We start from the raw sequence: 26,815 nt of genomic DNA on the forward strand, positions 1-26,815 counted from the left end.
TGGTGAAGCCTGAGGATGGTAATCACCAGTTGCACAGCTGCCATCCTGCTGCACTCTGGTTACACTTAACTCTGCTGGTATTAGGAAATGTTATTCTTGTTACAGCAAGTAGCAGACTATTTTGTTTCTTTTCCTCCATCCTATCAACAGATCCCCAACAATGAAACGTATGGTAGTGAAAACAAAGCAGTAGATCATTGCCCTCTTCAGTTACTAGTTCTTTGCCCAAGTAGCATTAGATGAAGACGACTTGCTGAACCTTAACCCTGACAAAAATGAAAGCATCAGGAGGATCTGCATTATGGGTAAGAGACAGAGCACATCTGGGGGTTTATGCTACTAAAACTTTATAGTTCTGAGAAGTTTGTAAGTATCTAGCATAAAAATATTTACTACATGCTAGGCATGAAAATGAATGCTAGTTTGCTACAGAAGGAATTGAAAAGAGAAACAGCCTACCAGTTGAAGTTAAAAACTCACTTAGGGAATTTTATACCAGTGGAGTCAGCACTGGGTAACTGCTGACTTGGAAAAGATCCTTGTGGTTTAACCCCAGCTGGCAACTAAGCACCACACAGCTGCTTGCTCACTGCCCTCCCTGGCCCTGCTGGGATGGGGACAGAATCAGAAAGGTAAAAGTGATAAAACTTGTGGGTTGAGTTACAGACAGTTTAATTGGTGAAGCAAAAGCTGTGCACACAAGCAAAGCAAAACAAGGAATTCATTCACCACTTCCCATTGGCAGGCAGGTGTTCAGCATCTCCAGGAGAGCAGGGCTCCATCATGCGTAACATTACTTGTGAAAACAAACACCACTATGCCAAACAGGCCCCAATTCCTTCTTTTTAATCATGCTGAGCATGATGCCATATGGTGTGGAATATCCCTTGGGTCAGTTGGGGCCAGCTGTCCTGGCTGTGTCCTCTCCCAGCTCCTCACTGGTGAGGTGGGCTGAGGAACAGAAAAGGCCTTGACTTTGTGTAAGCACTGCTCAGCAATAATGAAAACATCCCTGTGTTATCAGCACTGTTTCCAACACAAATCCAAAACACAGCCCCATACCAGCTACTATGAAGAAAATTAACCCTATCCCAGCCAAACCCAGCACAAAGATAAGTATTCTTAGGTGATGTGGTGATGTTAAATGTTACAGAATCACAGAACAGCAGAGGTTGGAAGTGACCCCTGGAGGTCATCTTGTCCAGCCTCCCCTGATCAGGCAGGATCAGCTAGAGCTGGTTGCGCAGGACCATGCTGAGATGGCTTTGGGGTATCTCTAAGGATGGAGACTCCACAGTGTCTCTTTGGCAACCTGTTCCAGTGCTTGGTCACCATCGCTATGAAGAAGTGTTTCCTGCTGTTCAGGCAGAACATCCTGTGTTTCAGTCTGTGCCCATTTCCTCTGGTCCTGTCACTGGGCAGCATTGTTAAGAGTCTGACTCCATCCTCTTCACATCCTCCCTTCAGATATTTATATACATTGATGAGATCCCCTGAGGCTTCTCTTCTTCAGGCTAAGCAGTCCCAGCTCTTCCAGTCTCTCTTCATAGGAGAAATGGTTCAATCCCTCAGTGATCTTAGCAGTGCTCTGCTGTACTCTCTCCAGTAGCTCCACCTCTCTCTTGTACTGGAGACCACACAACTGGACACAGGGCTGCAGGTGTGGCCTCACCAGGGCAAAGGAGAGGGGAAGGATCGCCTCCCTTGACCTGCTGGCACACTCCTCCTCATGCAGCCCACACCACCATTATCCTTCACTGCAGCATGGGCACACGGCTGGCTCGTGTTCAGCTTGGTGTGCACCAGGACTCTCAGGTCTTTCTCCACAAAGCTGCTTTCTAGCCAGTCCCTAGCACGTACGGGGGCTTGCAGTTGTTGCTGCCCAAGCGCAGGACTTCGCATTTCCCCCTCTTGAACTGTTAGACTGACTAGATCCTGGCTCTGCTGGCTCTGGATTTATTTTGCTTGTTGTTACTACTTGCGAGCTCATTCTTTCTTGCACTGTTTACATAGGGCTGCCAAGTGGCTATTTAGCTGCATCTGTGCTGGGTGCACATGAATCCTTCATGAGTGCTGCCCTGTTCTAGAAATGTAAATTCACACATTGGCCTCATCAGTATCATTCTGAATGCAACTAACATCAATTATGTATGTTTCATTATATTTTTCATCCTCTTCCAAGGTGCAGAATTGCTTATACAGGGTATTATTTCATCTTTGAGGTTTTTGCTGCTAATGTATATGCTAGGCTGTGTTCTGCATGCAAAAGTATGCTGAAGCTGCCTCTTCCTCAAGCTAAATGAAGCCTGTTAGCTCAGCCTCTCCTCAGAGGGTAAGTGCTGCAGCTTTCCCTGGACAACTTGGTGGCCTCCACTGAACTTGCTACAGTCTGCTGGGGTTTTCCCTGCATTTGGATACCCAAAACCGGACACACTATTCTACATGTGGCTGAGTAGAAGCAGGCCTGCTGGCTGTATTCCTGGTGGTACAGCCCATGATGCTCTTGGCCTCTTTTGCTGCCAGGATACAGTGCTGGTTTGTGGCCAGCCTGCTGTCTACCAAGACCCCATGTCCTTTCCTGCAAAGCTGCTCCCCAGCCCACCTATAAATCAGTCCCCAGTCTGTACTATTGCAGAGGGCTCTCCCTTCCCAGGTGCTGGACTTGTTGAATTCCCTTTCACTTGTCCTTCCACTGTCCCACTCTGGCATTACCTGCAAACTCGAGCAGCATGCGCTCCCATCCTCAAGTCACTGAGAAGGGTGTCAAACAGACTGGCCCCTGCACTACTCCACTCCCTACTGCCAGCAGAGTACAGCCCACTGACCCTGACCCTCCAAGCCTGGTGATCCAACTGTTTTTTCCCCATCTAACCATCCGCCCTCAGATCGCAGCATCCCAGTTTATGTGCTGCATGCAGGAAGAGACAAGTCACGCTCTGTTGCTTGCAATGCCAAGTTGTCTTTTTGTACTGGTGCAGCAACGACTGATTCCTCTGTCTGATGTGATCAAACACACTTCATCTGTGCTGGAGCCGAGCAGTGAGCTTGCTCCGCATTATACAGAGGGAGGAAAAAGAGGGAGCTGTTTTAACAGGGCACTGCTCTCAGCAATACCCACATCTCTTAAGAAGTCTCTGTAAGCATTATCTAGTCCCTTCTGCTTACAAGGAGCCATTTGACTTCCTATCCAGCGCTGGGGCAGCTGGTGGCGTTATCCAAGGAGCAGCTCCATAGTACGTACTATGCCAGCCACCCCGTTAGCCCACCCTGGGGCTGCTCCGAGCGCTCCTCCAGACCTTCCAAGGTGCATTGCCCGTCCCGGGGGGTCCCCGGAGGCCGGGGTGCGGGTGGGTACACGGCTTAACCGGCGCCTGCGGGCAGCCTCCGGCCTGCCCCACTGCCGTTCGTATTCTGACACCGAGCGTCACGGGTGAACTTCGGCCCGGCTGCTGATCCCGCGTCCACCGGCACACGGCGGGGACGGGCCAAACCGAATCCCCGCCCCGCCGCCCGCCGCTTCCTCCCGTCGGCCCCCGCCGCTTGCGCCAGTCCCGCCCCGCGCCCGAACCCAAAATGGCCGCCGGCGAGCCCCTTCCCACATTGGGCATCGTGCCCGACTCCAAGATGGTCGCCAATGGAGGCTAGCCGGAGACATCGTAGCGGGTCAGTCCCAGCGCCGCGGCCCGGTAGGCTGGGCGATGCCCCGCCTCAGCCAGCCTGCCGCTCCCATTGGCTCTGCGGAGGGCCAGGCCCGCTCTCATTGGCTGGCGAGGTGTCGCTCCCGCTCGCTGCGCTCCGGGGAGCTATTTTCCATTCGGCGGAGGGGGGACCGGGGAGGGGGCTCCGTCGATTGCTCCGTCCGCGCCGAGCGGCAGGCGGCGGGCCCGGGCGGGGCGCCGGAGGATGTCGGGGCCGCCGGGACGGCGCTGAGGCGTCGCTGTCCCCGCCGCGGCGCAGAGGTAGGTGCCTCCCGGTCAGGCTCGGCGGACGGGACCTGCGCCGCTCGCCCCCCGGCGGCGAGAGGCGGCCGCTCCCTACCCCGCAGCCCCGGCCCCGCTACTGCCCGCCGAGGCCGCGGCCCCGGCCCCGGCTCCGCGGCGGGAGCTGCCGCCGTCTCCCGGCCGAGGGCAGCCAGCGCCCGAAGGAGCCGGGGGAAGGGAGGAGGAGGGCTCGGCCGCGGAGTGCCGCCTCGGGGCTTGGCCGGGCCGGGGTGCCCGTGAGGGAGGAGGCCGCCCGGGGCGAGGGGCAGCGCCGCTCGGTCCCGGTGCCCTCCTGAGAGAGGCAGCTCTAGGCTAAGTCTGGCGTTGGCAGCGGAGCCCCAGGGGGTTGGGGTTCGAGCTGTTCCAGTGCGGTGCCGGCCCCCCGAGGCAGGCGGTGGGGGTGCCCCGGCCCTGAGCGCTGTTCCCCTGGGCGTCCAGGTTAATTCGGTAGCTGGTGCAGGAGCGGGGGGGTGGCTCTTCCAGTCGAGCTTGCTCGGGTGTTTGTCAGTATAGAAATCACCCTGGTAAAAGTGCCCCTTTGAGTGTTCGGGGCACAGAAGCGACTGTTAACCCCTTCTGTGGAGGGTGGCACGTCAAGCGTCAGGCTGTGAGCACTCATAAAAGTTTCGGTATCAAACTCATAAAAGTCTATATGCATCTAACTCGAAGTTGTGAATGGTTTCTTGGAATTGTAGAAGCAGTAAATCGTGTTATTTCTGCTGCTGTTAACTTTGTAATTCAATGCTTACACAGAATCACAATAGCTTAATCCCGTGGAATACATTTCTGCCTCTGATAATGTTTGTTTCATTGGGTTTGTGTCACCTGATGTATTCTTATGAACACAGCATGTGCAATAGTTACATTTCCATTCCCTGAGTACTCGCAGAATGCTTCTCTTTTATCTCTCTTTTATCCCCTCCTGTCTCCTCTTAAGCTTGTTGAAGTTTTCTGCAACGTTTCTATGATTGTAAGCTATACATTTTAGACAGAGCATCATATGGGGTGCCATATGCCATCATTTGTCCTTAGTGACATAGGTTAGGGGTTGACTTGGCAGTCCTGGGGGAAGGGTTGGACTTGAAAAATCTTTTCTAACCTGGTTGATTCTGTGATTCTGTGTGATGTATGATCCCTGACCATGCCATGCAAACCCTCAAGACACTGACTCTGCTTTCCCATTGAAGCTGATTCCAGTGTAGTTTGTAAGTTTGGTAAAGGTATGGCCTATCTTGTACAAATGGTAACAACTTCAGCGGTGATTTTGTTGGTGCAGTATACTCCTATTACAAGAAAACTTTTTGGGGGTAGATGTAGCCCAACTCAACTATTTGCATGGAGATTATATGACTGGAAAAGTGCTACTAAAGCTTGTATTTATATAACCTTATTTAAAAATACATGCTCCAAAAAAACTTGCACAGAAGTTGACTGGTTATCTCTTTAATCTGTCCCTTTCAGCAGACAGGTGAACTGGATATCAAGATGAGAGTGAAAATGTTGAGAGCCTTTTTGCTGGCTTTAAAATGCTCTGCAGGAGGCTAAATTGCATTTTCATGGCTGTTTGAATACTTAACATGCTTTAAAGACATTTGAGAGTTCTGTTTTCTCAAGTTTTTACTTTATCTTGACATCTTTTGTGTAATTAAGTTTAAAATTCCCTTAGAGATGAGCAGTTGGATTTCGGGACACTTTTTTCTTGTTTCCTTCTTGGTGAATAGCAAAAAAAGACCCTTGTGTGGTTGCAGGTACCACAGAAAATACTTTACTAGTGTTTAAAATGTAACTTTAGAGTAGTTTCACTTTGATTTTGTTAATATTGTGAGCTAGGACCCAATACTGAAAAGAGATTGTGCAGTTGCTGGACCCTTTAGCTTAAACTCCTTTACAGAATCAGTGTCTTAATGTGCTTTTATCTTTATTATGGGATTGTATAGAAGCCTGATACTGTTTCTTGTGAACCTGGTTAACTTTCTAGTTTAGGGCTCTTACTTCAAGATACACTACTCTTACGAAACAGCAATTTTAGTCCCATTCCACCCTTCAGAGTGTATTTGTGCAACATGAAGACTGTAATTTATGGGTGCCGGAAGGCTTGAGTCCAATGAATTATCGAGGAGAATGGAATGTCCTTTCATAAGTCCATTTCAGGAAGGGAAGTTGGGGTTGTGTGACTAGGTAATGACCATGGAGTACATCATAGCCCCCAGATGTTGTTTGCCTTACTCAGGTCTCTTAACTTCTGGGTTCAGATCTCACATGGGCCACAGGTGTGCGCAGAGATGACATTAGGGCAATTTCATAGTTAAACTGTGTTACAGTCATGGAAATCTCGAGGTGTGGTTCGCACACCTCAACATCTTGTGACATGCAGGTTTGTGCTGTTCAAGGCTTCCTGCTGAAGATGTCATGCAGCCTGAACATAACCCCTGTTACCTTGAATATCCCCAGTTAATGAGATTGCTACAGAAAGATGCTGGATGAAGGCAACTTTCCAAGTTAACAGCCTCCTACTTCATTCGGTTGTCAATCTGAAAACCAGGATATTCAAGTGGGCCTGGTATCAGTGCAGTAGCCTTAGCAGTAAGGTCTCTGTCAGAACATATATGTATATATTTAAGGTCCTTTCCAACCCTAACTATTCTATGATTCTGTAGCCTTGGGTGACATGGTTTAGTGGGAGGTGCCCCTGCCCGTGGCAGAGGGGTTGGAACTAGATGATCTTAAGGTCCTTTCCAACCCTAACTATTCTATGATTCTATTGTATGGTTCTGTATTTAATTGTTCTGTTGTGGGTATTGTGCATTAATAACTCTGGCAGAGTGAATTAGCTATGTTTTTGGGGTGCATTCTTTGTCAGTCCAAAGCAAACTACAAAGAAGGGAAAACAAAACTTTGGGACCTGATGGACTGAGCTGCTAAGTGTGTTTGGATTGTTCCAGTTGGTCTTTTAGATGTCTTGCATCTACTCTGATTTCAGAATTGCATTAGCAGTACAACCAACTGGTGAATTCAGACAGCTGGATAGCATGCAATAGCTTGACATGACTTCATACATATGAGAGCATTGGAAAAATGGCTGGGTTAGTCCTTGGAGGGCTATCTAGAATTTCTCCTCTGTTGCTCTTTTTATGATGGCAGGTACATCTAAGAAACAGAACAGATGGAAGGGATTAAAAGTAATGGTGTTCTTTTAGAAAGGTTTGGGGTGGTTTTTTAATCTTTAAAACATGTAGAACCTGTCATTCTGTGGCAAGGTTCTAGAGGGATGACTATTCATTGAACCCAGTGTGGCAACTCATGTGTTTCCCTGATGGACTCATAACTCAAGATGGTATATCATGCTTTTTTCTGATTGTGTTCATGGTGTTTGAACTAAGATGTATTTTGGTCTAATCAAAAGATAGTGATGATTTCTATTAATGGTTGTAAACCACCTTGTTCTGTAATAGCCTGTTGCTAAATAGCTTGATTTTTTGTTTTTGATAGATGGGATTCAGGTGACTCCATGTAACTTTCATAGTGTAGGTTGATCTAAAGTGGTGACGTTTAATTCACTGCTACAAATAGTGAAAGCAAATTTAAAATCTAAACAAGATACCTTTTTCTTCACTAAAATGAACATTCTTAACTTTGTAGAATGAATAAAAGAAGTTTTGGTGTAAAGGCTTCACCATAAACTCCTAAAATACTGATTCCTATTCCAAAACATTGGAATAGGCTGGCTTGTTAAATCATTCTTGAGTAGCTGTCTGTTTCAGGCTTATTTCCTTGCCTCTGGTTTGCCCAAGAGCTATGTTTGGTAGGTTTCTTCAGCCTTAAGGGGAAATAAGCAGTTAGTGCTATGTTGTGGTATTTATGCCTAGAGGCTTCATTAAGGCCACAAGGTTTGGTTGTGTTGAGAAATTTCCTGTGCCTCCCCTCCATCTCATCATGCCCTGCATTGCATTGAGGTGCATGCTGTCTTCTGAAGGTGTCTACCTAGTTAAAAAACCCCTTGTATTTTGCTTTATGGGGTTTGGGGTCAGAAGGATTATCAACTTTTCCAAAACTGTGAACCTGTGCATTAGTTTGAAGCAAACGTGCAGTTGCTCCATTAAATAAGAAACGCCCTGAAATGCTACGTGTTTGTGTGGTTTGGTTGTTGGACAGTTATTTTAATCTTTGAGCTATATCTAGTTAAAATGTTGTATTTAAAATTTAGTAAATGTATGCTATACCTTCTGGAGCCCTTATACTTTGTCAGCTCTATAAATTAACTCTGACACACTGAATATTTTTCACCAGCTAACATAGCTGTTAGTTAAGTTAAATAAAGGAGAGAAGCCCACATGCTCTCTCCATGCATACAGCTGGACATCTCTTAAGTTTTTCCACAAAAAATGAAAATTTGATTGCTTTTTAGAGCTTCATGAATACACTAATTGGTGAATCATCTAATGTGCAGTTTAGTTTCAGGAAATACGAAATGGCTCACTAACTCCATGGGTATAAGATTATGCAGACCACCTGAAAAACCTCAGTAAGAAAATGCGTGCAGTGGTGGTAGTTGGTATTTTTGGCTGTGGAGAGGTTGGCTAAAACTCAAGGCAGTTAGGCATGGTCTGCACTAGTTTATGTGACAGAAATTCCTTTGTAGAATCATCTGGAAGGGAAGAAAGAATAATTTTACAGGTTTATCTGCTTTTGGGACCTTACCCAGATTTTATTAAAGAAGTTTGCAGTCAGGAACCTCTTCTAGATCTGTGCTGGTTCTGAATTCCTGGATAATATGGGAGTTGTTCTTTCCACCCTGTGCTTTTACACAGCCGTGGTTGTTGAATTCTTCAGCCTTAATGCTGGACAGCTGCAAAGCATTTAAAGCCTATCTTTGAAAGATTGGGATAAGAAGGAGGGGGAGGCTGCCCAGATAAGTAATACTTCTTGGGGACTCTGAAGTATTTTCTTTATGTAGCCATATATGGTGTGTTCCTGGCTACCTGGATACTACTTGATTGTGTACTCTGTTATCAGCTGAAGCATTTAAACCAGTAGTCCTTACATGTAAAAGCTGGGGTCTCTACTCTAGTTGAAGAGTCAAAGAGGTCAGGAGTTTTCTTTTTGCTGCAGCAAAGAAAAAAATCAGTGCAGAGCACAAGGTCTCTTTATAAACCCCAGGTTTTAAACAAAATATTCTCGCTCTTGCTGAAGATGCATGGGGCATTCTTAGAGTACTGTTGTGTCTCAGTACATATTGCACTAGTGAGCACCAGTTTCTTACAGATAGAAACTTAGTGTTTGGAAGCGCTTCAGCAATTTCTGATTGGAGTACATTTACCGAGGTGAAATTTCAAAGAGTGTTTAAAAATTGAAGTACAGCAGAAAAGACTGAAAAAAGTTTTTCTGCAATACTAAATCTGTTAACAGTTGAACAGAATGAATCCTGACTATAACGCAACAGTCAGCCTGGCTCCCAGATGAAATCACTGGGGCCTCATTGTGCAAGGCCCAAATGTCAATCATAGGATTAAGAATTGTAATTCTGGGATAAAAAAGGCTGTCACTTAGCACCCTTTACAGATTCCCATTAGGCTAGTAGAGACTCAAGGACTGCAGTTGAATGAATTAAGACTGAGAGGATCTCTCAGAATATTTGGCCTGCAGTAACAAAATCTTAGGTTGTGGTGATTGTTTATGCCAGTTTGACATAATTTTGTTTGTGGGACTTGGCTAGCTAAGGATGAATGTGTTTAATAAGGCAGACCTGCAAGTACCCTGTTTCTTGAAAAGAACTTGAACTCAAGACTTCCATTTTCAAGATGTCTCAGAGCTTCTGATGCCTTGAATTCTGTCTGCTTGGGTGTATCTGCTGTTATACTTACCTGTATACTGTGCCTCTCTACCTTAGGTTTTTGGTTTTGCAGTATAAGGCATGTGCAGCAGAGTCTGATTTACTGACTGCCTCGCTTATGGAAAAAAATACCCATTACTAAACTTTGGAGAGCTTTTACGTTTGGCCTCTGTGAAGAAGGAGGTATTTTAATCATTTCACTAGTGCAATAAGAGATCTCTTGTTCTTTTGAAGTAGCATATGGATAAAGTGAATTAATGTTAGGCTGCAAATTATCTTTAATCTTGAGTTGACTGAATTCTTTGTGTGATAGATTTGGTTAAACACTTAATGCTGCTTAGTTGATGCTTTGTTTTCCTAGGTCTTTAATTTTCACATTTCTGTTGGGGAATGATGAATTACATGCTTCTTTTTTTTAAACAAATGTTAAACTTCACTTGGATAGAAAGTGGAATTCAATTAAATATACAAATAGCATTTTAAAATTGATTTGCAGTTTATTACTTCAGATGTGCTAGATGAGTACTTAAACCAGCAATTTTACCTAAACACTTTTTTAAATTTAAAATTGGCCCAATAAGTTCAAATTTCTATTCATTTTTGTGTTGCAGTATTTTAGACTTTGTGGATCTCATTTCTTATATATTGGTCTTACTTGTGGCTTGGAAGAGGAAAATAACTATGTATTCTTAAGCTGTCAAACAGTTGTGCTGTTAAAATTACTAATACTTAAGCTCTTAGCCAGACTTCTCATCTTTACTAAAAGAACATTGCTTTCAACTGTAAGCTACCAGTCTGTGATTGTTCCCACCATTCCACTTGTGAGCCAGGATGATACCATGTGGCTGTGCCACTCCTATGGGCTCCAGCAAAACCATCTCTCCATATTGTCGTGTTACTTGCTGCTTGGGTCCTCCTCAGAATTGTGGCTGTTTAGCAAGGAACTTAAGGAGTCCATCCCACCCAGGGATGCGTCCCTGGTCTTGTTAACATGGAAATGATTGTTTTTTTCCTTTTTCTGACTTAGTATATAAGTTGGGTCTTTGTGACCACTTGGCAGAGAACTGGGAGAGGTGCTAGCAATGTTCTCTCACTGTGATCATAGTTAATAAAACTTCTGTCTGACCTATCCTAAATTGTACCTAAATTATTATGCACTTGGGGTCCCCAGATTCCCTGTCAGTTTCTCATTTTTTACTCTATCAGTTGTTTTTAATCCATGATGTTCTCCTTTCTTTTTTTCTCTTGGGTTAGTTGGTGATGGCTTGTTGAGAGAGACTAACTCTGGGTGCTGGTGTCACTGTAAGAGGGTGGGCTGGGGTATGTGATGGGATGAGTAGGTCAAGGCCTTAACGCAGATTGTCATGATGCTGGGTAGATTTGGGTGTAAATTGGATTTCAAGTTTAGGTATCAGACCAGCTTTATCTTCAAAAATGTTATGTGGCCTGTCTACTGAACAAGTTCTGCAAATCTGTTGTCCTTAAGACTTGGATGCCTTATTTATGGAAGCAAGAAATTTGATAACAGGGCTTCTGGTTCTTACAGATGTAAGACGAACTATACGTAATAATTTAGATTAGTATTAAGAGGTTAAAAATTCTGTTAATCCTGGAGAATGCAGAGGTACAAGCTCTGGTTTAAGGCCCTGAACTGCGGAGCACTGACTCCGGGAGAGGATGTGTGCATTGTCTCCTTGTTTGTATTTGCTCATATTATTAGCTTATAGCCTGGTTTGGCAATTAACAAAGTTATGTCACACCTTGGATTATAACATAGCAATTGTTGGTGGGGTCATTTGGTGACTTAGTTGGTCTTAGAAGAGCATGTGTGACATGGGCTTTTGGAAAAAATCTTCGTTCTGGAAGGTTAACATATTGTGCACTGGTAAAAATGTAGAAATACTGATTTCCTAATTCCTGTTAATTTACTCACTTTAAGCATAAAAATGATCTTTTGTTCGTTATAATAAAGATAGCTTAGAAATCAGTCCTCCAATATGACAGGTCCAAAATAACTTCTGTTAGGGTGCTTTTGTGTTTCAGTTAAAATGTTTGCAAATTCAGTAAATCCACACGGTAATCTATATTATAGAGGTATTCTTATCGCCCATTGCATTATATTTCAGCAACACTTGTTTGAATATATACAAGGACTCTTTCAGCTTGACCTGCTGATCTTCTGTTTCCCTTTACTGGAACTAAAAAGAAAAATCTGGAAACCTGTCAGAAATTCTAATTATTATAATGCTGAAACAGTTGTGCTGTAAGAAGGGAGAAAACTGCTTTGCCTCACGAGTCTAGGTTGACCAGTGTCAATTGTCATGTGCAGATGATATGGTTTTGTTCTCCCAAATTCCTTGGAGTCTGAAGCATCTGTTAGAGGATTTAGCATTTTTGTTAGTAGAACTGTTAGTCCTTATATGCATATGACATGGTTTTGTTCTCTCAAACCCCTCTGGGAGTGAAGCATCTGTTAAAGGATTTTCAGTGTTTTTGTCAGAAGGAATGTGACTAAAATTCAAAACTGTCAAGTCATTGCACTCATCTATAGCTCGGAGTTGCTTGTGTGGAGGACTGGTAACCGCTTGCATTGAACAAGTTTTCTATTTGGATGTTTGTCTAAGAGTTGTGAACAGAGTAAGTGAGGTTAGGGCCTTAAGGTCCAGGCCAGCAGAGTAATTTGTGTTTGAAAAAGTAGTAGTCATCTTGTGTTTTAGATTAAGGTTTGGACTTAGATTCAGTATGGCATGTGGTGTAGGGAAAACATTTTGTTCTGTAGTGGACCATAGAAATGTATGTGATTCAGGCAAACCTGACCTGTAAGTTAATTAAACTTACACTTGTTTCCAGCACTAGGTCTAGAAGGCAACTTCTAGGGGTCAACTCTGCAGGGATCTGGAAGTTTGAAATCGCCCTGCTTTGTGTTCATTTGTCCCTTCCCCATATCTGCTGATCATTTTGTTTTCCTCGAGTGCTTTTTGGCTTTTTTTACAAGGAGTTTTGGTAAGAATTTTAAGAATGGAAAAAATTAGCATAGTAATGTATCATCAGTTGTCTTTTTGAGGCTATCTATATTTAACTGACATTTGGAAATCCTTGTTGCTAATGAGCTCCAGAGAAACTTTACAGCTCTGTTTTCAGCAATACAGTTGGTTTATTTGGGTAGAAAATACTCTCCCGGAGCATCATAGATGATAATGGATAAGCTGAAGATTTGCAGTTTATATCTATTTCATAAATGATTCTTAAGATGCAAATGACTTTAGTCTTAGTCCTGTAAGTTCTTGCTTATAGGCTCAAAAATTGCCATTTTATAAAACAGTCTTTTCAGTTATGCAAATAACTCCCTTATTTTGACTGTGTAGCAGTAGAAACAAAGACTGCAGGAGATCTACATAGCCCATGCATGAATTCTCTAATAGGTTCTTAACTTTAGTTCACATATGAGAGACTAATCAATTTTATACCAGAACTCTGTCCACACTGTGCCCCATCCCTGGCAATGTTCAAGGCCAGGCTGGACAGGGCTTAGAGCAACCTAGTGTAGTGGAAGGTGTCCCTGCCCCTGGCAGGGAACTGGGTGATCTTTAAGGTCCCTTCCAACCCAAACCATCCTGTGATTCTATAAAGCAAATCTCCTCAATGCTAGTAAAGTTAACATGGCATGCTAACACTATATCTGTGCATTGTTGAGGAATATGTCATCCCTGTAGTTGCTTCAAAGCCTGTCATAAGTGAGAAGAATCTTGATTTGCCAGTTTCATGAAGAGAGGTATGTATAATTACACACAAGTTTCTTAATGGGATGCCTGCAGTGGCATTTTCTGTTTTCCTTAGGAATACAGAGGCACTAAGACTGGGGTGTTTTTTTTCTTTCCTTATGATCCCAGAGAAGACTGAGTAAAGCAAACCTGAAAATTGTGGAGAAAAGAGACTATTGTTATGTAGGAGATGAAATGCCATACAACTGTGGCTTATTATTTGTTCATTACTATGAAATTATGTTTTTAATATTAATGCTTTGGCAGACTAAAGTTTAATACAGCAAAGATGTGCAAAGAAATAGTTTTGCCCTTGTTGTTACACAATATAAATCTAGAAAGAGGCTAGCCTCGTTCAGGGTCTGTTCTCAAGTCTTTCCTGTACTTAAATATGCTGCTTGTATTCGATTTTCTGAGTTCTCCCAAATGTTGGGCTTGGTTTCTTCTGTTAGACTCAGACTTGCTTTTCTTTGTACCATTAAGTTATGCCTCAAATGCCAAAAAATCTACTTTGCAATTTAATGTTGGCTGACTTGAAGAGGGTCAGTAATTATAGTTGCCATTTCCAGCAAGTTGAGTTTTTCCAGCAGTCTGCGTAGAATGTGACTGTGGATTAATTGAACATAAAAATGAGTCAAAACCTTTTCTCTGCCAAAGGCAAACATAGGAGTAGGTGCTAGTAAGGTTTTCAAAACTGTTTCCTAGGCAATTTGTAGATCTACTGTGAGGTGTTGCTCAAGGAAGTATAAAACTGATTTAATTTAGTGAGAAAGTTATTGGGGTACAGCTTACTTGTAAAACAGATAGCAGTTTCTGTGGGAGCTCTTCAGTTTTCACAGCAAGTTGATGTCGAGGCATCTTTAAAGCCTACTGCCTCCAAGCTTCCTGCCAACAGTGATGCTGCCACCTCTAAAGCATGTGTCCTGGGTTCAGCATGGTACCCTGTCTTTTTTCAAGTCATGCTGAGTTTGGAGAAGACAGTAATTTAGCAGTTGTTGATTTAAGAATATGCTGATATCATGGATGACAGGAATTTCTTCTCTTCTGCCTTGCTAGCTTATGCACGTCCCTTTGGTGTCCTGAATGGGCTGAGGAGGGAGGAATGGTGCTATGTGGCAGCAGGATGATGTACTTAAGTCATGGAATAGCTTGTGGTAGTATTCAGCTGATGCCTCTCTTCTGAAGGATATTTAGTTCTGCCATTAATCACTGTAAGTTGTCTTCACAAGGGCAAAGAACACTCTTATTTGGCTCAGGATTTCCAATGAATATGAGTTTTATTCTTGCAACTACCTCTGAATGGAATTACATTGTGATACTACATATGTACAGCGTGTCTTTTCACATGAATTGCACAGCACTTGCTAGGCTGTTTACAAACCAGTGTTTGTATGTAGAAAACCTGCTCTCCAGTTAACTAGAATGAAAGCAGGAAGATGGTAATTTGTAGATATATTTGATCAAGTTGATTCTGGAGGACAACTGTCAGAACTAGAGAAAAATATATGTAAAGATATTTGGCAGGGGTCAGTGTCTCCACATTACTGTTGTGGAATCTTATGGTGCAGGGACTGGAACCTTGTTTGGAGTATAGTTAATTAACTATATGTTACTGCATAAACATAACATAGACCATTGGTTTTTCAGACTTATTAGAGATATATTCCGAGTGCTCAGTGTGTGCTTCTGTTTTACAAAACCACCATAGTACTGGTATAAGGAGTGATCAAGAAATGCTTCACAAACTCAGCTGAGTTTGGTATTGGCATGGAGAAGTAGTCTTGATCTTAGCTGTCGTTACAGTGCTGTCAAGACCATGGTTTGTGTAGTAGGAGTTATGGTGGTGCTAGGTACAGCTTTGTTGGAAAAAAAAATCTGGACTTTGGAACAGTAATGGAAGCTAAATGGGGAAAAGAGTATCAGTGTGCACAGCTACCTCTCTGTTACAAAATCTTGCTAGGTAGGCCTGCCGATACAGCAACATTTGCAAATCCCTTAAGCTTAGATGAATCCAGTGCTTGTGATCCTTGTTTCCTACTCATTTAGCTTTGTATGTGTATTTTATTATCTTTTTACTAACTTTGGAGTTGAACCATGTGTTTAGCTCTAATGGAAAGTGATTGTACTTTAGCATTTCAGGCAGCATAGGCAGTTAATGCCTCAATGCAGGAGCTAAGCCTGGGGCTCAAATAAATGCATGTAGAAAATTGCTGCTCAAAAGGCTTTGCCAGCTTACTTATCCTACACATCCAGGAAGTAGATAGGAGGGAACTGTGTATTCATGTACTTCGGTTGTTGTATGGGAGTACACAGAAAGAACATAGAGTTGAACTTTGTGAGGAGCAGCAGCAGCAAAGGCATGTATTATAAAGTGAGGGAGGAGAAGGAGGTGAAACCAAGTTCTGTGTGTGTGTAATCTGCAGAGCTGAAGCTTGCAGTGTGCCCACAGTAGCATAACTGCTGGTGGTGGCAATACCAAACTTGTATGTGATCCCTGGGGTGTTACGTGGTGCCAACACGCGCTGCTGTTAAAGGAATTATTGCTGCTTTTGCATCTTTCTCCCCTCTCCTCGGGTAGAAAGCACATACGACCATAGAGATCTGTTGGGGGAACGTGTTGAAGTCCTTGACTGTGTCCATAGGAGGCAACAAAGCTGGTGAAAGGGCTGGCAGGAGTGTCCTATGAGGAGCAGCTGAGGACTTTGGACTTGTCTAGTTTGGAGAAAAGGAGGCTGATGGATGACCTCATTGGTCTCTACAGGTTCCTGAGAAGAATTGGAGAGGGAAGTGCTGATCTTTTCTCCCTGTTATCCAGTGACAGGATGCATGGGAACGGCGCAGAGTTCTGCCAGGGAAGGATTTGACTGGGCATTAGGAAGCATTTCTTTACTGAGAGGGTGGTCAGACACTGAATGAGGCTTCCTAGGGAGGTGGCTAATGCTGCAAGCCTGTCACTGCTTAAGAGACATTTGGACAATGCCCTTAATAACACGCTTTAACTTTTGGTCAGCCCTGAATTGGTCAGACAGATGGGCTAGGTGATCATTGACAGTTCCTTCCAACTGAACGTCTATTCTATAAAGTCTAGAGTAGACTATATACTATAATATAAAATATAACACTATATAATACTTAAAGTCTATTGTGTAAGGAAACAAACAAAAAAACCCAATCTGAACAAACAACCTCACAAAACCAAACAAAACCCCCAAAATAAACAAAACCCCGAACAAACAAAGGTACAACTTTGGACCAGGTGTGGCTATATTGATAGGTATTCCAAAACTAGGCTGCCTGCATGTAGTGTTGCTTTATGATGCTTCAAATTGCCCGTGGTGAAAGTTGAGCAATGGTAGCTGGATGTGAAGAGCTCTTTCTGGTTTTATTTATGTGTGAACGGAGGTTAAATGGAATGTCCAGAAGAGTGAAGAAAAACCTCTCCTGGTCATTGTGTTTTCTTACTGTTGAAGTGGGCTTTTTCTCCTCTTCAGACTCTTTGAGGGGTCTTACCTGGTCCTTGTGGACTGTAGCTCCTGCTTACTGTGGGCCTAGAAGTCCCTTATTTTAAGCAATAACTTAAGAGAGTATTGACTACAGTATATGTTCATATTGCTTCACTTTCTAGTTCACTGCCTCTACTCTGTGCTCTCAGGATGGAGTGTACCATTGTACAAGATGAAGGCTTTGAAGTCTTGCAATTGAGTATGCTTGCAAAGGTCACTCTGATTTGCCTTGCATAAACGTTTTCTGGAGTGAACAAGATGGCAGAGTGTTTACAGTACATGATCTCAATGAGCAGACAAATAGCTGAAATGTTTAGTAAGGTAAGCTTTATATTTTATTTGTGCTTGCTGGATCATCCTGCTCTGTCGTTTCACTGAACCTGACATTGGCCATTACACAAATAACCCCGACAGTGTCTAGTTGTTCACCCGTCAGCTTGCAGACTCTTAATGGACAGTTTGAATAGCCATGACTCTCTGTCATTGACAAAGTGTCCTATTTTGTTGCACAGCTGTGAACTTCTATAGCAAAGTGCATTGCTGCATAAGCAACACTGGGAGTTCACACATGACTCATTGTTCCCACTGGTGTTCTTCCTTCATCTCTGCCACAGATAATAGGAGGTGTTAGACAATTTTGAAGAGATGTTGTATTCAGTTGCTTATAACTTTCTGAATTCCAGTCTTTTGGACTGAAATATTTCATGCCATTTCTTTGCCTTGAGTTTGATTTTGTTTAAAGCTTTCAGCCAAAATGCCTCATCTGTTTTCAGAAGTAAAACTATAATAAATCTCTGCCATTTTGTTTATGTCAGTTTCTTCTTTGAAAGACTGTAATGCACCTCTGAACTGGAACATCCACTTGACATTTATTGGTGGGTGGCCTCTGGCTGAGCTCTGATGTTTTACTTTTATATGAAAATCTGCCAAAATTGAGCCAGTTCTCTGAATTTGAATATTTGTGACCTAGACATGGCAACATTTCTTTGTGGAATTCCTTGGAGACTGCCCATACTCCGTGTGCTTAGTAGGACCTTCCTTTCAAGTACGTCTCTGGACTGCAGTAAGCTCTGCAGAGCCTGGGAACACAATTGTCCCACGTTAATAAGGGGACTGAATGGGGCCTTATGGGACAAGGCCAGGTGGGAAATCTCCATGATACAGCCCTGACACACATCAGCTCTGGAATCATGTGCTCATTCCTCCTCCCTTCCTGTCCCAACAGCTCCCCAGTACCTCCAGACTCCTACCAACACCTGTACTCTTGACTGTGACTTTGACAAGACTTTCTTTAGAGGTATCCATACTGGGCTAAAGTTTGGCTTTGCCTGTATGTGAACACATAGGTTACTTGTAACAAGGATGCCACTCATCATACTAATGTGTAAGTGTGGATTGTAGGGAGCACGCTCAGTCACTTTGTAGGAGTAGGGTATACACATTTGGTCAGTACTGGTTGCCATGACAGTCATCCAGAAAAGCTCAATCTGATTCTTTAGAGACCTTAAGAGATAAAATCTGGAAAGACTTCTGAGACAATGAATCTAAAATATATATATATTTATTTATTTTTAATTTTTTTTTTTTTTAAATTTTGGGAGCTCCAGACTGGTCAACGTTTGGCTGTACTTCTGTAAGGAGAGGAGAGGTACCACACAACGTCCATGCTTCCTTAATTTATAAGATGAGGTGGTGGTCTAGTTGTTGTGTTTTTTATTATTACAGTCATAATATGACCTTTTTTGGATGTTTTTCCTCCAACAGTGTCAGCTTTGAAGAGCTATTTTAGGTAGCTACCTGGCCTGTCAAATTCAGACCAAACTAGGAAGCTAAAGGCAGCCACTGAGTGTGATCTAATAATGGGAAGCATTAGATGATTGTAAAATAGGAATTAAAAAGGAAAAAGGGAAATGTGTTTTCAGAGCCATGTTCTTGTTGTTGGGAAGAAGACTTTAAAGCCCACCAAGTAGGCTGAATGTCTCTGCTCTTTTGGAGGTGGCTGGTTCAAGCTATAAGAAAGGTGGTCTTGCCTGTTGACATTGTACAGCTTAAAGTATTCTTTTTTAATGCATTTCTCCTGTAGCAAGATCTGTGTCTATTAATGTTGACACTTGAAGTTAGGTGAGAGAACCTTTACTAAGTTTTTTGCTGTCCTTCCTCTGAACTAGCAGCAGTGCCCACTATGGCAGTGTGAACTTCACCAGAAGTTAGTACCAGGTTGAGCAGGAGTTCCTTCTTTTTCCTCTGTTCAGTCTAGGATAGAACAGACAGATTTTGCTGAAAGATGTTCTAGTCTGGCTGCTTGTCATAACTGTTATGAAAGTAAATGTTTTCTTTGAGTCAGGATGGATTTCAAGTTACCTTCAGGTTAATTCTGTATGCCTATGTGCTGCTGAGGCAGTGCTAGCAGAAATGTGCCATACTATATACCCTCAGACACTAGACAGTGTTCTTTGGTTTCCCCTCCTTTCTCCACCTGCCAGTCTATAGCAGAAGATTTTGAAGTTGCACTGAATAACTTGTAGCTACTCGGACCCTTCAGCTTTAATGGTTCTGGGGATGCTCAAGCTGTGGCTAATCTTCAGCATCTCGAGAAAATGTCTTAGTTTTTGCCTAGGAATGAGAATTTTGAATCCTCATTCTTGTGATCACCAGGCATGTTTTCCATCAGGAACTTCTGGCCTCCATGTGACAGTACTAGATGTGGAAACTGCCACATCTCCTGATGATAAATTGAGGAAACTTGAATTTGATTCTTGATGTAGAAATATTATTTTGATGTGGAGGATGCTAAAGGATTATAGCTTCCTGAAGTCATTTATTGAACAGGTTGTCCCTGTCATCTTGAAAATGTTTGTGTAGATTGTCTGGTATTTTAAGTAACAGTTGAACTGTCTTTATTGAAAAATGAAGAGGAATAGTTCCTGTATTTCTGTGTTGATAGATTTTCCTGTTGATAGTGGTATGGCTCCTGTATCCTCTGAAATGTGCACTATTTCTCTAGATGAGTCTTGGTCTCAAGGCTTCATTTTATCTTTTTGCTGCACAATGATGACTTCATTATAATTTTTAATAAAGTACGTTCCCTGGTATAAGGAAAGCGTGGTTTAACATTAAGGAGTAGGATTTTATAGAAGTGGCTAAACCACTGTTAACAGCTCACTGCTGCTGGGAGAGATGGGTTTTCTCCTTTTCTCTCCTGGAGCTTCTCCTGCACTCATGCTGTCACTTGTCTTTTCTGGCTTCTTTTTCCTAGCAAGGGCTTGCTGGTCTGTCTCGTGCTTCCGTTAATTAGCTCATAGTGAAAGTAGAGATCAGATGAATGTTGGAAGTGATGCAAAGGGATGGGAGCGAAGCGGGAATATCCCTTTGATTAGTAGAAAAGCAATAGTAGGTTAGTTATCATGGACTATCACCCTTAGGGTGCCCTGGCTATGGCTAAATTCTGTTTATGTGATACAACCTAGGAAGAGCTATACTCTTCTGTTCCTTTCATGCCGGGGGTGGTAAATTGTGATCTCGAGCTGATAATGGTGAAACAGCATCAATCACTTACTCTGTTTGTGGTTTGTTTGGTTTTCTGTGTTTTTTTTTGTTTGGTTGTTATGTTGTTGGGTTGTTTTTTTCTTTTAATACCCCTTCTGTGGCAAGTTCAGCATCCAGTAATTGTCTGATTTAGCTTTCTTTTCTGTTTGCTGTGGTGCTGCAAAGTTTGTGCATGAAGCACAGTCTCTTACACCATTCCTACAACTGCATCTCTGCTTTCATACATCTGATGAAGGACAGAAGAGGATAATGAGTTTTATTAGTCTTGTGCAGCTGGTACTGCTGTTGTAAAGATCAATTTTTCTAATTCCTGCAGCATATAACTTATATTTACCTGTATCAGATAGCAGCCCTTGGATACTTGGTGACTTGACAGTACTGCATAAGCTGTTGTGCGTGTGTGGCTATTAGAGTGGTATTGCAGGTAGTGAGTTGCCTTTTTTAGGTAAGCCATTTTCCTATTGATTAGTAGGCACTAATAGACATTAGCTAAGCAGTGGGTTATTGGTCTATGACTAGGGCTTGGTGCAACAATCCTTAGTGAATCTGGAGGCAGCTGTAGGATTAGATAGGTGACCTCAAAAGGCAGAGCATTTATCTATTTTATTTTCAGAATTTAGAAATTAACCAAACACATTTTTTTCTTAGAAAGTTCTCATCCTGTGGGGGCTCTGTCACTTAAAACACACAGATGCTCCTCTGCTAGAATAAGCATTCATTCAAATTGTAGCATCATTGAATGGTTTGGGTTGAAAGGGACTTTAAAAGTTATCCAGTTCTGGCCCCTCCTGCCATGGGCACGGGCACTGTCCACTCATGAGTGTAGACCAAGAGAGACTCTAAATTTACTCATTAGCCTTGTTTGTGTAAAGGTGCAGAATACAGAAGGAGAGCAGGTATTGCAAAGAGCTGGATCTGTTCTGCACTGTCACTGTAGGAAACATTTTCTGTTATTGTTAAAGCAGTACCTCTAAACTTAGCAATTTACAATCTCATTTTCTTTTTAAAGATTGCTAATGGATCTTTGTGTTAGCCCTGTTTAACATCACTATCAGCTAAAGGTATTGTGCAATTGTTTACATAAGGTGTTCAATTAAAACCGAAGTGGCACACTGCATGGCTCTTAGGGACCACCAGTGGTTTGACTATCAAGTTCTTCCATCGCAATCTCTAGTTTTCACAAACACCATAATTCTGCATTAACGCTTATTGATTGACATGCCATACAGAGACTATGCTGACTTTGCCTTTTAACACTTCCAAATCTGCAGTTAAGTTATGGAAATATTCATGCTACTGTACATTGTTGGAATTCTTGACTAGCAAGCTAAAAGTAAACCACCTAAAATGTGGAACTTGGCACAGGCATAAAGTCTCAGCTGAATGCTTTGCTCTAAAGAATCTAGGATTTTCTTTTCAGTATTTATACTTACACTGTCTTAAACAAAAATCTGGAGGAAAAAACCCTGGAGTATATTGATGCATTTATTTTATGTATGTTCTTGTGTGTGTATAGATAATTAGACGTTTGTTGATTCAGTAATGTAAAACTGCTAAGCTAGCAAACTGGTATTTTTCCCCCTTACTCCTAAGAAAAAATTCCCTACCTCAGGGACTGAACCTGCAAGGCTAATGCTTTAAAGTGTTTTGAGTTTTAATATTGCAAAAAACTAAGAGTGGAATTTCAGAAAGCTTCAGATCTGCTGAAATCATGGATCTCCTATTCAAGGAGGTGATCCTGCCCCTCTGCTCTGCTCTCATGAGACCTTACCTGGAGTATTGTGTGCAGTTCTGGTGTCCACAACATAAAAAGGACATGGAACTGTTGGAACAAGTCCAGAGGAGGCCACGAGGATGACTGGGGACTGGAGCACCTCCTGTATGGAGATAGGCTGAGAAAGCTGGGGCTGTTCAGCCTGGAGAAGAGGAGGCTGTGTGGAGACCTCATAGCAGCCTTCCAGTATCTGAAGGGGGGCTATAGGGATGCTGGGGAGGGACTCTTCATTAGGGACTGTAGTGACAGGACAAGGGGTAATGGGGGAAGTTTAGATTGGATATGAGGAAGAAGTTCTTTCCTGTAAGGGTGGTGAGGCACTGGAATGGGTTGCCCAAGGAAGTTGTGAATGCTCCATCCCTGGCGGTGTCCAAAGCCAGGTTGGACAGTGCCTTGGGTGACATGGTTTAGTGTGAGATGTCCCTGTCCATGGCAGGGGGGTTGGAACTGGATGATCTTAAGGTCCTTTCCAATTCTAACTGTTCCATGATTCTGTGATTCCTAGCAGAGGTCAAAACATGTTCTAAATGTCTTTTCACACTTCTGGAAGTCCCCCTTCAAGTTCCTTGTGCAGCTTACTTCTAGCTAGTTTCCAGAATTGGTTTGGATTTACTACTTTCTTCCCTTTCTTCAGAGATGCACTATAATTTGCTGCTGATAAGCAGAATATCCAGGACAGTCTTAGTTTTGATTTTCTGGCATATTGCTCTGTAATCTTAAAGTTATAATAATACTTTTAAGCTAATTTTTGGTGGCATTTGAAAACCAAAATTCCACTTGTGCTGCAATTTAATAGTAGTGGTGATGTTGCAGTTGGCTGTGCCGCAGCATGACCCTGCACAGCAAGGCCTGGTGGGCACTCAGTGGCAGAGCTCGCAGGTACACAGCCATAAAGCAACAGGTTCCTTTCAGCTGGAAAGCTGCAGGAAACGTTTCTGATAGCTCCAACTGGGTATGGTTTCGGATGGAGTTGTCTGTGGATCCGAGTGAAAGCATGAAACAGGCTGGGCTTGCTGGAAGCCTTCCAGCTGCTTCTCCTCCTTCTTTACAGGGTTTATATTCTTTTACCTACCAGGGCCCAGCCTAGGGAACCAGGTGCTTGCTGCCAATTAGTCTTGTCAAGACAGCCCAGAGCCTCCCTTGACAAGCCTGACTGCTGATAGCAGCTGTGGGGTAGTCTTAGCAGGATTTTAACCCCTTGCTCACCAAGTGCTTTGCAGGTTAAATCCCCTGGTCTCGCCCTGCGGCTATTCAAATGTGCTTCTATTCTATGAAAACACATTTTATAAAGAAACTGGTAGGGGATTGCCAGTGGTGCTGTAGTGATAGAGTTTACTTGTCAAGCTTCTGGCACGGAAGAATGTAGATTGGGGGTTACCATCCATCCTAGGCCACCTTCTACTAGAGATAGAGCATGGCGGTAGCTGGACCACTCTCCCCAGTAGCTTGAAGCTTAATCTCTCTCTAGAAGTACATTGGCATCAAGGGATTTAGACCAATTTACAGGTCATCCATTAATATCATTGAACTATAAATTGTAATGAAATGTTTCATGTTTTTAAACATTTCAAGTCACTTACCTTGCTGCCAGGAGAAGGAGTACCTCTACTGATGTATCGACAATGGTGACTACACAGGAAAAAGCAGTATTGTTATAAAAACTATTTGCAAGGCATTAAAAAAGCCACCCTACTTCCAAATTTGAGTGGAATGGACCTGAAACTTCAAAAGTCCCTAGAACCACAACAACTAAAGAGTAGCAGTCTAAACTGTGTGTTCTTAGGAACTGCAGTTAAATAGTGTTAACCTGAAGACTAAATATTGCTACATGCACTTAAAAAAAATAAGATCTCTTGCAGTATGAGTTGCTCAGATCATTAATTTGCCATTTTGGATGAACATTAAAAAAATCCACTGAGGTTTTATGGGTAGGATCTGTATTTTTTGTGCACTGCTAACATTACTGGAGCACTTGATAGTAGCAAGGTCATACCCACAGGTAAAAGACAAGTAGGTTTGTTACCAGTTTTGAGAGGTGGCAGCTAACTGATTTGTATTGAAGCATATGATCTTTTGCTTGGTTAGACAGAAGATGATCAGGGAAAGTAGCTGGGTGCTTGAGAAGAGCTCTGTGTCTAAAGGAGATGCTTGTAGGGGAGCAAAGGCACTATGGGGAGGGAGAGGCCTTAGGCAGGCTGTAGAGGTGTTGAAAAATGTAGCAGTAGGAATAAGACTGTTAAAACAGGAGAAATTGATCCCAAAAGAGAGGAACTGTTTGTTTGCAAAACAGCCAATTTGCAACTGAATGAAATGCACTGTTGACAAAATAATCTGAAATTGGATGTTTCTACTGAGCTAGTCTAGAAGGAGGGATGTGATTGACTCATCTGTTCAACTTTGCTTCCAATTTCCTTTGCTTTTAGTGAGGCTTAGGTATTAAGGTATGCTTTTCCTTAACCCAGAACTCACAAGAATTGAATGCATGTAACTGTTGGATCACTCTTTATATCAATTTGAGACCTGTTTATATTTTAGGACTTGATAGAGAAGAATATGCCTCATTAGCGTTCTTAAAAGTAGAAACAAATTCTGCCCTGCTAGGGGAGAGCTCCATAATGTTTTCCAGAGTACTCGCAGCTTTTGCAGGGGTCATCAAGAGGGCTGCCCTACTTAATGTGAACACTGACTGGAGCCATTTACTTTGCCCACATGAGTTAATAAAGAGTATTCTGGCAGCTTTTGTTTGAGGAGAGTTAAACCAGCAGTACAGAAACATTAGTTCAGCAAGTCATAGAATCATAGAATAGTTAGGGTTGGAAAGGACCTTAAGATCATCCAGTTCCAACTCCCCTACCATGGGCAGGGACACCTCACACTAAACCATGTCACCCAAGGCTCTGTCCAACCTGGCCTTGAACACCATTAGAGATGGAGCATTCACAGCTTCCTTGGGCAACCCATTCCAGTGCCTCACCACCCTTACAGTAAAGAACTTCCCATCAAGAGATCTCTTCCATAGCGGGCACCTTACTTTGCTAACTTAATGCCTTTGCTTTTACTTTTTCAAGCATTAAGGGGAAGTTATGAGTTGCCTGCTTAGGGTGTGCAGAGGTAATTGAAAATAAACTGCTTCTGTTTAATGTTGCTTGTGTGGCTTACTATGTTATGATGTGTGGCCATCAGGACACTGCCTGAATGATTTGAGGGTGTCTTTACTTGGAATGAATATGCATCATTATCTTGAATTTGCAGAGATTCTACCATGGGTATCTACCAGAATGTACAGTTCTCAGTAGATCTGTATAGCATTATTTCTGTATTAATACCTGAAACGCAATGCTTGCTGTGTGTAGTTCTGTGATCCTTATAATTAGAAATACAGGCTTTGTTCATGACGGTTGTATTATTATCCACTATATTTGTGTAAGTACAGGGAAATGAGTAGTTCGGAAAGAACTGCCTCATTATTTTTGAGTCGGTGTTGTTCACATTCTGTTCTTCCATTGATGTTTTCTCTGTTTCAGGGATTTTAGATTTTCTGAACAAAAAAGAAATGATAGCAGCTGCACGGTATTTTGTAATCTAACGTGAACACAAGTAGTCCTGACATTGTCCTTTCTGAACTCCAGAGCCTAGTGAAGGGGCTATAAGGATATATCCCACTGTTTGAAATATCTGAGCTTAAGTTACCAGTGTGTGGCCACTTGGAAAGAAATGGCCAGAACATCAACTATCCAAGCCAAGACTACTTCTTGCTCCTTGTGAATCTGCACCAAGGCCGGGGAGAAGATTACTTCTTACTTTCAGGTTGGAATAATGGGAAAATATCATTGTTTTTCTTTGAGCTGACAGTCTGCCAGCTTAAGTCCTTGAAACCTGTAGCTTTCCCTCTGTTTTAGCAGGGCGCATCCAGCCAACTCAGCATGTTAGTTTTGAAGTAAGCATTTTCAGCAGCTGAACTTTCAACATGAATGCTCAAAGCAGCAGCTTAAATAGAGTCCTAACCTCTCTGTCTGCAGTCAGAGCCCCACAGCTGATTAACATGGTAGGCTTCAAAGTAGCTGTTTCAGGTCTTCTTATCTTGAGTAGAACTAACCAGTGCTGCAGTGGAAGGAAGCATTCTTGCCCTGGCTGCTGCTTTTCCCTCCTCACCCAGTCATCCCTTGAGTTACCATGAATGTTTAGACAGAAGTCAAACCAGATGGAATAAATGATTAAGACTGTTTGAGAGAATTCATTTCAGTGTGGATCAGTTCCTTGAGCTGGTTGACTGAGCAGCCATATGGTGTGCAGACCACCTCCTGCACCAGCACAGGTGGGCAGGAAGAGGCTGATGCCATTTCTTTTGGTTGCAGTACTGACTTAGGCCAATTTTCTGTGTTGTTGGAATTCAGTTTGGTGTCCTTTACATCTTGGTGGGT

General features: G+C 42.8%; 1 protein-coding gene across 1 annotated transcript in view; it reads left to right on the plus strand.

Annotated features, from left to right (window-relative positions):
* Nucleotides 1-3,698: 3,698 nt before the first annotated feature.
* SOCS5 (suppressor of cytokine signaling 5) overlaps nt 3,699-26,815 on the plus strand; it is a 33,658-nt gene continuing 10,541 nt past the window's right edge. Inside the window, exon 1 of the mRNA XM_061367224.1 lies at nt 3,699-3,959. The gene's annotated coding sequence lies outside the window, so the exon portion shown is untranslated. The remainder of the gene's footprint in view (nt 3,960-26,815) is intronic.

Source organism: Neopsephotus bourkii, unplaced genomic scaffold (assembly GCF_033783945.1).
Source record: "Neopsephotus bourkii isolate Nb327-2 ecotype Australia unplaced genomic scaffold, CSIRO-AGI_Nbou_v1 NB_1373, whole genome shotgun sequence".
NCBI lineage: Eukaryota > Metazoa > Chordata > Aves > Psittaciformes > Psittacidae > Neopsephotus > Neopsephotus bourkii.